The sequence below is a fragment of the Oncorhynchus clarkii genome, chromosome 5 (genome assembly GCF_045791955.1).
Source record: "Oncorhynchus clarkii lewisi isolate Uvic-CL-2024 chromosome 5, UVic_Ocla_1.0, whole genome shotgun sequence".
NCBI lineage: Eukaryota > Metazoa > Chordata > Actinopteri > Salmoniformes > Salmonidae > Oncorhynchus > Oncorhynchus clarkii.
In genome coordinates, this window is record NC_092151.1 from 6,935,810 (window position 1) to 6,947,927 (window position 12,118).

General features: G+C 41.6%; 1 protein-coding gene across 1 annotated transcript in view; it reads right to left on the reverse strand.

The window, feature by feature from the left end:
- Nucleotides 1-5,928, reverse strand: part of LOC139408280 (E3 ubiquitin-protein ligase rnf213-alpha-like) — a 99,907-nt gene extending 93,979 nt beyond the window's left edge. Inside the window, exon 1 of the mRNA XM_071151984.1 lies at nt 5,666-5,928. The gene's annotated coding sequence lies outside the window, so the exon portion shown is untranslated. The remainder of the gene's footprint in view (nt 1-5,665) is intronic.
- Nucleotides 5,929-12,118: the final 6,190 nt, after the last annotated feature.

Below are 12,118 nucleotides of genomic sequence, written 5' to 3' on the forward strand. Positions count from 1 at the left end.
CAACACCGCTTGTTTCCCTAGGCACCGTTACCGCCAATCAACACCGCTTGTTTCCCTAGGCACCGTTACCGCCAATCAACACCGCTTGTTTCCCTAGGCACCGTTACCGCCAATCAACACCGCTTGTTTCCCTAGGCGCCGTTACCGCCAATCAACACCGCTTGTTTCCCTAGGCACCGCTACCGCCAATCAACACCGCTTGTTTCCCTAGGCCCCGCTACTACCAATCAATGGCCTACGGCGACCATAACCCGCCGAACTAGACACCTTATAGGGACTAGTGTGAGTGCACGTAACATCCAGAATCGGCGACGACCACCCAGCAAAGAGACATTTGTTTCGGGAGGGGTGTCCCCTTTATGGACAGAGAGCGAGTTGCCCTCTTAACACAACGTGTCTCAATATGGAGGTGAACTAATTGTATTACTTTAATACTGGGGGGAAAAAACAAGACCGCTTGAACCCTGTGGAACTAGGGGTAAAAGAAAGGGCATTATTGTCGTGGATATGCTTCCAACATACATTGTGGTTTCGTGACTGTAGATATGGAGCACGGACCCCTGGGTACAGTGGTTATAGTCAAAGGGGCTACAGTCTATGGTGATGCACTGTTTTCACAGTAAACTTTTGTGGATGGCAGAACAGGTGTCTCGACCCTGTGTCAACACCCCCTGAGCTAGGTTACCCGAGCTAGGTGCCAGGTGGCCCCAAAATCATGCTTGTTCCAAGTAGACTGGGGCTGCATCTGTGGCGTAGGTCGGGCAGGCACAGACCTGTGTGCCTCTTAGTCTCTTGGGGCTCCACAAGATGAACTGCAGACGGACGCAAAGGACCCTCATGCTGCAGAGGGTAGCAGAAACGATGTCTGAGAATCCACCTCGTCATCCTCCGAACACGGATCCCTCATGCTGCAGAGGGTAGCCGAAACATCAGCTGACTCGTTGTCACGAAGATCGGAGGCTACTAACTCCATGTAGTCTGACCATATACAGTTGAAGTTGGAAGTTTACATACATTTAAACTCAGTTTCACAATTCCTGACATTTAATCCTAGTAAAAATTCCCTGGATTAAACGTTTTGAGTAGCCTTCCACAAGCTTCCCACAATAAGTTGGGTGACTTTTGACCCATTCCTCCTGACAGAGCTGGTGTAACAGTCAGGTTTGTAGGCCTCCTTGCTCGCACACGCTTTTCAGTTCTGCCCACAAATGTTCTATTGGATTGAGATCAGGGCTTTGTGATGGCCACTCCAATACCTTGACTTTGTTGTCCTTAAGCCATTTTGCCACAAATTTGGAAGTATGCTTGGGGTCATTGTCCATTTGAAAGACCCATTTGCGACCAAGCTTTAACTTCCTGACTGATGTCTTGAGATGTTGCTTCAATATATGCACATAATTTTTCCCACCTCATGATGCCATCTATTTTGTGAAGTGCACCAGTCCCTCCTGCAGAAAAGCACCCCCACAACATGATGCTGCCACCCCCATGCTTCACGGTTGGGATGGTGTTCTTCGGCTTGCAAGCCTCCCCCTTTTTCCTCCAAACATAATGGTGGTCATTATGGCCAAACAGTTACATTTTTGTTTCATTAGACCAGAGGACATTTTTCCAAAAGGTATGATCTTTGTCCCAATGTGCAGTTGCAAACAGTAGTCTGGCTTTTTTATGGTGGTTTTGGAGAAGTGGCTTCTTCCTTGCTGATCAGCCTTTCAGGTTATGTCGATATAGGACTCGTTTTATTGTGGAGACAGAACCTGTCTCCTTCCTGAGCGGTATGGCAGCTGCGTGGTCCCATGGTGTTTATACTTGCGTACTACTGTTTGTACAGATGAATGTGGTACCTTCAGGCGTTTGGAAATTGCTCCCAAGGAGGAACCAGACTTGTGGAGATCTACAATTTATTTTCTGAAGTCTTGGCGTTTGATTTTCCTATGATGTCAAGCAAAGAAGCACTGAGTTTGAAGGTAGGCCTTGAAATACAGTGCCTTGCGAAAGTATTCGGCCCCCTTGAACTTTGCGACCTTTTGCCACATTTCAGGCTTCAAACATAAAGATATTAAACTGTATTTTTTTGTGAAGAATCAACAACAAGTGGGACACAATCATGAAGTGGAACGACATTTATTGGATATTTCAAACTTTTTTAACAAATCAAAAACTGAAAAATTGGACGTGCAAAATTATTCAGCCCCTTTACTTTCAGTGCAGCAAACTCTCTCCAGAAGTTCAGTGAGGATCTCTGAATGATCCAATGTTGACCTAAATGACTAATGATGATAAATACAATCCACCTGTGTGTAATCAAGTCTCCGTATAAATGCACCTGCACTGTGATAGTCTCAGAGGTCCGTTAAAAGCGCAGAGAGCATCATGAAGAACAAGGAACACACCAGGCAGGTCCGAGATACTGTTGTGAAGAAGTTTAAAGCCGGATTTGGAAACAAAAAGATTTCCCAAGCTTTAAACATCCCAAGGAGCACTGTGCAAGCGATAATATTGAAATGGAAGGAGTATCAGACCACTGCAAATCTACCAAGACCTGGCCGTCCCTCTAAACTTTCAGCTCATACAAGGAGAAGACTGATCAGAGATGCAGCCAAGAGGCCCATGATCACTCTGGATGAACTGCAGAGATCTACAGCTGAGGTGGGAGACTCTGTCCATAGGACAACAATCAGTCGTATATTGCACAAATTTGGCCTTTATGGAAGAGTGGCAAGAAGAAAGCCATTTCTTAAAGATATCCATAAAAAGTGTCGTTTAAAGTTTGCCACAAGCCACCTGGGAGACACACCAAACATGTGGAAGAAGGTGCTCTGGTCAGATGAAACCAAAATTGAACTTTTTGGCAACAATGCAAAAAGTTATGTTTGGCGTAAAAGCAACACAGCTGAACACACCATCCCCACTGTCAAACATGGTGGTGGCAGCATCATGGTTTGGGCCTGCTTTTCTTCAGCAGGGACAGGGAAGATGGTTAAAATTGATGGGGAGATGGATGGAGCCAAATACAGGACCATTCTGGAAGAAAACCTGATGGAGTCTGCAAAAGACCTGAGACTGGGACTGAGATTTGTCTTCCAACAAGACAATGATCCAAAACATAAAGCAAAATCTACAATGGAATGGTTCAAAAATAAACATATCCAGGTGTTAGAATGGCCAAGTCAAAGTCCAGACCTGAATCCAATCGAGAATCTGTGGAAAGAACTGAAAACTGCTGTTCACAAATGCTCTCCATCCAACCTCACTGAGCTTGAGCTGTTTTGCAAGGAGGAATGGGAAAAAAATTCAGTCTCTCGATGTGCAAAACTGATAGAGACATAGACCAAGCGACTTACAGCTGTAATCGCAGCAAAAGGTGGCGCTACAAAGTATTAACTTAAGGGGGCTGAATAATTTTGCACGCCCAATTTTTCAGTTTTTGATTTGTTAAAAAAGTTTGAAAAATCCAATAAATGTCGTCCCACTTCATGATTGTGTCCCATTTGTTGTTCTCCACAAAAAAATACAGTTTTATATCTTTATGTTTGAAGCCTGAAATGTGGCAAAAGGTCGCAAAGTTCAAGGGGGCCGAATACTTTCGCAAGGCACTGTACATCCACAGGTACTCCTCCAATTGGCTCAAATGATGTCAATTAGCCTATCAGAAGCTTCTAAAGCCATGCCATAATTTTCTGGAATTTTCCAAGCGGTTTAAAGGCACAGTCAACTTAGTGTATGTAAAATTCTGACCCACTGGAATTGTGATACAGTGAATTCTAAGTGAAATAATCTGTCTGTAAACAATTGTTGGAAAAATTGTGTCATGCACAAAGTAGATGTCCTAACCGACTTTGCAAAACTATAGTTTGTTTAACAAGAAATGTGTGGAGTGGTTGAAAAGCGAGTTTTAATGACTCCAACCTAAGTGTATGTAAACTTTAGACTTCAAATGTAGTCCTAACTTTGTCGAGGCTGCACCCTGATTCTTGAGAGGGCGGGGCCTCCCATGGGGCACAGTCTCATTGGCCTCAGATGGTCAGACGTGATTGAAAGGTTATTCAGATGAGTTAGCAAGGACGCGACTCCCCCCATAGCTGTGTTGTGAACTGCCTGAAAGGGAAGCAATGGTTATTATAGCACTGTAACTCATTACCAAATGTGACTGAGAACAAGAACCAACTTTGATGTGTGTGTGTGTGTGTCTTTTGTGCGTGTGTTCAAATGTGGGAAGCGTTTGTACTTTCACTCTGCCAAAACAGTACACAATTACAGCCACTCACCCTTCTAGATAACTTGAAACAGTCTACCCAGTCGCTTACCAAGAAACAGTTTTGACTTAAATCTGCTCGAGAATATATGACAAGATCAGAAAATGGCTGTCTAGCCATGATCCCCAACAGAGCAGGAATCATTTTGAAAATAATAAAATGGGCAAATAGTGCACAATACAGGTGTGCAAATATCTGAGATTTAGCCAAGAAGACACACACCTGTATCCGCGGCCAAAGGTCTTTCTAACATGTGGGGTAACTCAGTGGGGTGAATACTTAATCTAATTCAAGGTATATTAGTGGTTTATTTTTCATTCATCTTTAAAAAGGTTCATATTTTTCTTCCACTTTATTTTTGTAGAGATCATTTACAACAAAAAAAATGACAATTTAACAAATGTTAATCCCACGTTGTAACAATAAAATGTTAATCCCACGTTGTAACAATAAAATGTTAATCCCACATTGTAACAATAAAATGTTAATCCCACGTTGTAACAATAAAATGTTAATCCCACATTGTAACAATAAAATGTTAATCCCACGTTGTAACAATAAAATGTTAATCCCACATTGTAACAATAAAATGTTAATCCCACATTGTAACAATAAAATGTTAATCCCACGTTGTAACAATAAAATGTTAAGAAATTCAAGTGTGGTGTAGATCTTCTATAAGCACTTAATTTGCTGTGAATGATCAACTAGGTGCCAACAATTAATGCCCTACAACTTTCAGTTTCACATTCCAATTTTTCATGTTGCATGCAGTTAGTTGGTGCTGTTGACAAAGTTAAGGACGGAAGAGTGAATATCAAATGGTAAAAATAACACTGACGCATAGGCCTATTTCACAAAAACATCGTTTTACAAATGTAGCCTATATAAATCGGATTTATCTTTTTTTTTTGGGGGGGGGGGGGGGGGGTAGACTTGATAAATGTATTTAACTAGGCAAGTCAGTTAAGAACAAATTCTTATTTACAATGACGACGAACAGTGGATTAACTGCCTGTTCAGGAGCAGAACGACATATTTGTACCTTGTCAGCTCCGGGATTCGATCTAGCAACCTTTTGGTTACTGGCCCAACGCTCTAACCACTAGGCTAACTACCTTCGGATTTTAGCCGCCACATTGGTATATAGTACCCGTTAATTAAAGCAATTTAAAGTCTAGCAACCTTGCCAGCACTAAAATAATTAAGACAAACTACTCTAACTTGATTGATTGCTTGAAATGGCTTGGTATCTAGTTGGGAGATCGGGAACATATCTAGCTGGCTAGCTGAAACCAACATCAGAAAATTACTAGGTGGCTAGTAACAAAAACAGCAAATGTCGTATTTATTCATCAAGAAGCAATAAATTGGCTACATAGCTTGATCAAATTCATTAACACACGTACCTCCTGAGTCGCGCCTGCCACCGGCAGCTAAAATGAAATCAAACTGTGTGTCACTCGACGTTCTCTCCTCCACTGACGTAGCACATCTTTGCTCCGTAGCCTAAATGGAAGGAACCACTTACTAAGGAAAATAGTGTGTCCTCCGCCTCTTGGGTCCTGTTGGAAAGAAAATCCTTTAACTTTAGAAATGAGATGAAGCGACTCAGGGCGTTATTGTCATATGTTGGAAAATTGTTTTACTTTCGAAATGAGATTAAAACCTCGTAAGGATCCGCCCCTTTTTTTCAAAGTTTCGCCTAAAATGATATACACACATCTAACTACCTGTAGTTCAGGACCCGAAGCAAGGATATGCATATTCTTCAAATTAAATTAAATGTTATTTGTCACATACGCCCGAATACAACTTGTGTAGACCTTACAGTGAAATGCTTACTTACAAGCCTTTAACCAACAATGCAGTTAAGAAAATACCTATAAAACTATAGCGGGGCTATATACAGGGGGTACCAGGGGCACTGGTGTCGAGGTAATTATGTACATTTAGGTAGAGTTATTAAAGTGACTATGCATAGATAATGTACTGCCTTGCATACGTGTAACAGGGTTATATTGGTGATTCCCCTTGCCACTTTATTGTTAAGCCAATGGGTTTTTGGTTTGAGTTTGTCTTGCCTTCACCTACTCAACATGGCATCTTATTGGCTGGTTTGCGTAGCTTGCTTACGAGGGGGGGATGTTCCAGTTAGAATCGTCCCAGTGAACAAGGGGTAAATTGTTGGTTGCAAAGCACTGTATATCAAAAGTGATTTTTATACTCTCAAGTGATGATTTAAATGTACAATTTATATCAAATTGTTTGTAAATGTTATTCGAACATCACACATAAGATGCAGCGGTTTTTGGAGAATATTTGTTGTGCATTTTGTTGTAAAGAATTCCCGCCAGTACTAGCTGTAGTAACTTACTTACACTAGTAGCAACTTACTGTGTCTGGTGGGTTCATATATTTTGTACAGTGCGTGAGTGCAGAGTTGGATGGTGAGACGAGCATTGCATGACGTGCAATTTTGTGCCGTTCCTATCAGGTACATTGTTAAAGATATTATATTGTATATTGTAATTGTATTATTTTGGTAACTACCCCAGTGAACAAGCACCAAACCAGCGTGCGTGAGTGCAGAGTTGGATGGTGAGACGAGCATTGCATGACGTGCAATTTTGTGCCGTTCCTATCAGAATAAATCTACATGACTGGTGCTATATGTTGGAGTTCCGTGTCGATGACTGATTGTACACAACGCAAGAAGAGTACTGTTACATACGCACTACCCTCTGTACTGCCTTGCGGGCGGAGGTCGCGCAGTTGCCATACCGTGCAGTGATGCACCACGCTCTCGATGGTGCAGCTGTAAAACCTTTTGAGGATAAAATGTGCCTAATTGGTTCACTAATACATGTTCAAGTTAATAACTGTGCTCTCTCCTCAAACAATAGCATGGTATTATTTCACTGTAATAGCTACTGTAAATTGGACAGTGTAGTTAGATTAACACGAATTTAAGCGTTCTGACAATATCAGATATGCCTATGTCCAGGGAAATGCTCTTGTTACTCACTTCATGCTAATCACATTAGCCTACGTTAGCTCAACCGTCCTACTGGGGACCCACCGATCCTGTAGAGGTTTTAAGCAAAAGTTGACTATTTGTTGTGAATGATCTGCTGTGCTGTCAGAATCTGTGTTTTTGCCAAGACGCCATACACATGTACAGAGATGTGGCCACTTGATTTAATGTACTTTTCCTTTCTTAAAAGTTTGTCAATACAAAATGATGTCATACATATAACATATAACCTATAAATAAAAGGAAAATGAAATGGAATTGATTTCTGTCTCAATCGCATTGTTAGCAATGTTTTTTTCACCTTTATTTAACCAGGTGGGCAAGTTGAGAACAAGTTCTCATTTACAATTGCGACCTGGCCAAGATAAAGCTAATCTAGGAAATATGTTTTTCATCTGGTCACAAAAGTGTTTGATACCGTACCATTAATTCCATTCCAGCCATTACAATGAGCCCGTCCTATAGGTCCTCTCACCAGCCTCCTCTGGCGTATATACCGTTACAAATGTAGCCTACAAATGTGTACCGTGATGCCACACACACATACTAATTGACTATACCTATCAATAAAGGGTAGGCATACTCACCAATTAATCATTTCAGAATTATTAAATTAATATTGACAAGGGCTTGTATTATGATGGGCTCGAACAGGCACAGAAAGGAGTTCGCATCAATCCATCATCCAGTAAGATGCCCAAGGTTTCCGTTTTTCAACCATTCCAAGCTAGGGGAGCCAAGTCAGTGCACATTGAGATGATCCAAATCAGGGTATTATGTATTGTGTTGGAAAAATTGTTTTATTTTTGAAATGAGATGATGAAGCAAAAGTTGCCTATTTCTATTAATGATTTACAGGGTGCTAACAGGTTGTAGGTTTTTAGTCCATTGACTCTGTACAGAGTGGGTGAAAAATGCGCTTTGGTGATGAATATTAACTTCCTGTTGTTATAAAAATATATTTTACCAAGACAAATATGATTATTCATGTTCTGAATCAGTCAGTGAGGTCTTTTAACATATAATTTAATATTATATCCAAAAAGGTTGGATTGCGTAGCCTAATACATCGGATAATAAGCATCGAGCTGTTCACAGCAGAGCAGGTTTATATTTACGTTGTAGTCATTTAGCAGATGCTCTTTCCCAGAGTGATTTACAGGAGCAATTAGGGTTAAATGCCCTGCTCAGGGGCACAGATTGTTTTCTCACCTAGTCAGCAAGATGATTCAAACCAGTGACCCTTTGGTTACTAGCGCAACGCTCTTAACTGCTAGGCTTTTTTTTAGGGTTTTACATTTTGTGGTCGGTTGTCCTCAAAGTTGTTTCGGCTGGTTGCAAAAAGCTAAATTAGCATGACACGAGCTGAATTAAATTTAAAAGGCTTTGAAAATAAAAGGCTTGGTATGTGCGTTTTTGTGAGAAATCTTTGAAAAATAACAGGAATTTGAAAAGGAATTTCGTAGGTGGTTTGAAGTCAAATACAAATCTGATTCCTGGTCATGCGACTTGTGTTTAAACAGTGAAATCTGATTTATTTGCCCTCAAGTGGTCTGTAGACCGTCATTTGGCTTACCTTCGTTGCTAGCTAGCTACTCTGTCGACAGTACAACTACATGTGGTTAGCTAACCAGCGTGTTAATGGTTTACAAACAAATGAGTAAATGTACTACAAAGCTGAACAGACACCTAGTTGACTGACGTGACTAGCCAAAAAGGACGCGTTTTGAAAGTTGAATCATCTTATCCTTTGAGGCTTTAAATGTGTTCTTACACTATGATTTATCACATTCAAAGCAACCGGGGAAACCGGAAGCAGCAGCACCACCAATCAGCTTACACCACTGTGCATACACCCGTTGTTACTATGACAACTAGCATAGCCATGTCTGCAAATTACCGCTTCCTGAACACACACACATATACACACAAATGTTTGGACAGTCAGAGAGCACAGTTACATGCACAAATTAATGAGATTATTGTGGATATAACAATTTCCCTAATAATCCTGTTGACATGGACACATCTGAAATCAGGCTACCCTGATGACACTGAAAATCTCCAATCAAAATAAACATTCTACCGCAGTGACCATGTTATTTTAGTGAATGTAGCACATTGGGGATGTGTGAAACTTACTCCTCAGCCTGAGGTGTCCTGCTTGCGTCGTCTCATCAAATCAAATCACATTTTATTGTTCACATACACATATTTAGCAGATGTTATTGTGGGTGTAGCAAAATGATTGTGTTCCTAGCTCCAACAGTGCAGAAGTATCTAACAATTCACATTAAAATGTAAAAGAACGGTATTAAGAAATACATAAATATTAGGATGAGCAATGTCGTGGTGGCACTGACTAAAATACAGTAGAATAGAATACAGTTTATCCATATGAGATGGGTAAAGCACTATGTAAACATTATTAAAGTGACTAGTGTTCCATTATTGAAGTGGCCAGTGAGGCCAAGATTGAACTCTTTGGCCTGAATGCCAAGCGTCACGTCTAGAGGAAACCTGGCACCATCCCTACGGTGAAGGATGGTGGTGGCAGCATCATGTTGAGGGGATATTTTTCAGCGGCAGGGACTGGGAGACTAGTCAGGATCGAGGGAAAGATGCAAAGTACAGAGATCATTGATGAAAATCTGCTCTGGACCTCAGAACGGGGTGAAGATTCACCTTCCAACAGGACAAAGACCCTAAGTACACAGCCAAGACAACGCAAGGGTGGCTTCGGGACAAGTCTCGGAATGTCCTTGAGTGGCCCAGCCAGAGGCCGGACTTGAACCCGATCGAACATAGCAGTGCAGTGAAGCTCCCCATCCAAAGTGACAGAGCTTGAGAAGATCTGCAGAGAAGAATGGGAGAAACTCCTCCAAAATAGAGGTGTGCCAAGCTTGTAGCGTTATACTCATGTGAAAACACCACCACCATCCACACAAACAAACACTCATATTTAACCCGTGTCAATATTTCCAGATGAATCAATACGCTCTTTCGGAGTGCAAAACGTGCTAAAGACAATTATTCTAAAAGTACTTGTCTTCAGTAAGAAATCACCGGCTCAGTTTTTCCAGAATGGTTTTAATTCATGATTGGTGTCAACGTTTAAAAGCTGAAAAATACAGCGACTTACATACAGTTACAAATAACTTAGCAAAATATTCACAGGTGAGTGGTTGTCATTTTTTTCACAGTCACTACAGACACCAGAAAACGTTGTACACAAAATACATGCAATATTACATATCTACGTTTTTTTTTTTTTTTACAAAACAGAAAATCTGGCCGATACAAGTATCAAATTAAATAAAAAAATAATAAAAATCACCAGAAGAAGATAGCAGACTAAATAAAGTGTCAACAACATGATAGCAAACCCCCCCCCCCCCCCAAAAAAAGTGACTTCAATGTTTTTATGTACATGACACAAATACATGTATGCTCAATGTATGTATCTGACATTTGAGGAGAAAAGGCTACAGTAATATGTGTAATGTGAGAATGCTGCTGCAATGCTATACATGCTACACAAACGGTTAACCCCAGCCTTAGAGGCTTTAGATCAAGTTCAACAGGGGCTAGACTTTGGGTATTGAGCCAGCCAAACAGGATATCACACACACACACACACACACACATTCCATTTGACAATGATTGAAGATGTGTATTGAATCTGCTTCATTATAACGATCCATCAAATTGTATTGATTTTATTGAAACAAGATACCCTCTAAAACAGTGATGTGTTTTAGCATTCCTGGTGTTCAGGTGTTTAAACCAAGTAGAAATCAAATACTGGATGTACATTTCTAATCCTTCAATTGGGGTGCCCCCCCCCCCCCCCTCCTAATCCTTCATTTGGTGCCACCCCCCAATCCTTCATTTGGTGCCCTCCCCCCTAATCCTTCATTTAGTGCCCTCCCCCCTAATCATTCATTTGGTGCCACCCCCTCATCCTTCATTTGGGGTTCCCCCCCTATCCTTCATTTGGGTTGCCCCCCCTAAACCTTCATTTGGGGTGCCTCCCCCCCATCCTTCATTTGGGTTGCCCCCCCCCATCCTTCATTTGGGGTGCCCCCCCCCCCCCCACTAATCCTTCATTTGGGTTGCCCCACCTAATCCTTCATTTGGGGTGCCCCCCTAATCCTTCATTTGGGGTGCCCCTCCCCCTAATCCTTCATTTGGGTTGCCCCACCTAATCCTTCATTTGGGTTGCCCCACCTAATCCTTCATTTGGGTTGCCCCACCTAATCCTTCATTTGGGTTGCCCCCCCCCCTCTAATCCTTCATTTGGTACCCCCCCCATTCTTCATTTGGTGCCCCCCCCCCATCCTTCATTTGGTACCCCCCCATCCTTCATTTGGTACCCCCCCATCCTTCATTTGGTACCCCCCTAATCCTTCATTTGGTGCCCCCCCCATCCTTCATTTGGGTACCCCCCCCCATCCTTCATTTGGTACCCCCCTAATCCTTCATTTGGTGCCCCTCCCCTCCATAATTTAGTTCTGGTCCACCAATACAGGTGTGAGAGGAGGAGGACCTAGAGTGAAACATCCCAATTTGCTTTCCAAAAGTCTTTATGAAAAATGAACATCTGTCTTTGAATAATCTTCAAATAACTTTAAAAAAAAAATGATATACCGGCCTTACAAAACATTTGTATCATTGCCACACACACACGCACACACACACACACACACCAAATCCCTCACCGACCTATGTCTCAACATAAAGTAATAATAAATGACATGTGCAACTTGCAGACATGTACAATATGACAACGTCATGACGACAACAGTATGAAACAAGTGTTTTC